This window comes from Castanea sativa, chromosome 8 (genome assembly GCF_040712315.1).
Source record: "Castanea sativa cultivar Marrone di Chiusa Pesio chromosome 8, ASM4071231v1".
NCBI lineage: Eukaryota > Viridiplantae > Streptophyta > Magnoliopsida > Fagales > Fagaceae > Castanea > Castanea sativa.
The window spans coordinates 273,589-275,000 of record NC_134020.1 but is presented as its reverse complement, the minus strand read 5'-3'; the positions used below and the strand labels follow the sequence as shown (position 1 = coordinate 275,000).

General features: G+C 37.0%; 1 pseudogene; it reads left to right on the top strand.

Annotated features, from left to right (window-relative positions):
* Positions 1-65: 65 nt before the first annotated feature.
* LOC142605598 (germin-like protein subfamily 1 member 7) lies at positions 66-1,131 on the top strand (annotated as a pseudogene).
* The last annotated feature ends 281 nt before the right edge of the window (positions 1,132-1,412 follow it).

Genomic DNA, 1,412 nt, shown 5'->3' with positions numbered 1-1,412 from the left:
GTGACTCCTCTCAATAAATAGGCATTCCCATATGCAATGTTTCCCATCCCTCACCAAAGCAAGAATACGCAAAATACTACACAACAAGAGAGAACCTCACATATGATGAAAGTTGTAATTGTGGCCATTCTGGCTTTGGCAACCACCCTTGTTTCAGCTTATGACCCTAGTCCTTTGCAAGACTTTTGTGTCGCAATTAACAACACCGATTCAGCTGGTATGTACATGCATGCACTCTCCTTATTATTAGCAGCACTTAGTAGTGTTATCATCATCTACATTCTTTCGAGATCGTTATAACGAAGTTTTACGCATTAATGAAATTATGCCTTACGGTTATATGATCTGCATTAGATTTTATTTTTTCCTACTTGACCTGCTATTGTCCATTGTTACAGAACTGTCTTATTTGTGATAATAACAAACTTTTCTTTGTGCAGTGTTTGTGAATGGACAATTTTGCAAGGACCCAGCAACTGTCGTAGCCAACGATTTTTCTTCTCCGGACTCAATATTCCTAGAAACACAGCTGCAAATAAACTTGGATCAAGTGTCAATCTTGTGAGCGTCGACAATTTTCCAGGTCTCAACACTCTTGGCATATCTTTGGCTCGCATTGACTTTGCACCATATGGCCTAAATCCTCCTCACACTCACCCTCGCGGCACTGAGCTTTTGGTAGTCATAGAGGGTACTCTCTTAGTCGGATTTGTCACGTCCAACCCAAACAAACTCTTCACCAAAGTTCTAAACAAGGGAGACGTCTTTGTATTTCCAATTGGACTGATTCACTTCCAATTCAACATAGGGGAGACCAATGCTCTAGCCTTTTCCGGTCTCAGCAGTCAAAATCCTGGGCTAATCACCATAGCAAATGCAGTCTTTGGATCAACTCCTCCCATCAATCCTGACGTTCTCATCAAGGCCTTCCAATTGGACAAGAGTGTAGTTGATTATCTTCAAAAACAATTCTAGTCATTCTACAATCGAAAATACATATGTAACAGGGAAGGCGAACAACTAGATAGTTTGAATAAAGTTTGCCTAGTTTCCCTTACTGTAATGTCATAAAAATAATTTTTTTTCAAATAAAATGGTTTCTTCTTTATTTATTTGTTTTGCGTGTCATTGTGTCGTGGCAAATGTAGTGCAATTACTGCATAAATAAATGTTGATTACTCCTTGGATCCATAAAATTCGAAATTACAAGCACCTAAATATTAAATATAAACAAATCTAAATTGTATTTAAAATTGATAGAAATTTAAGTTTGATTTATAGAAATGGGAGGACAAATTTTGGGTTCAATAGCTCGTATTTTATGTTAAACATTCCTGGAGGTTATATTTGTGAAGCAAAATTTTTGAGCGCTATTGAAAATGTATTCATACCGAGGTAACATGGAAAAAAAT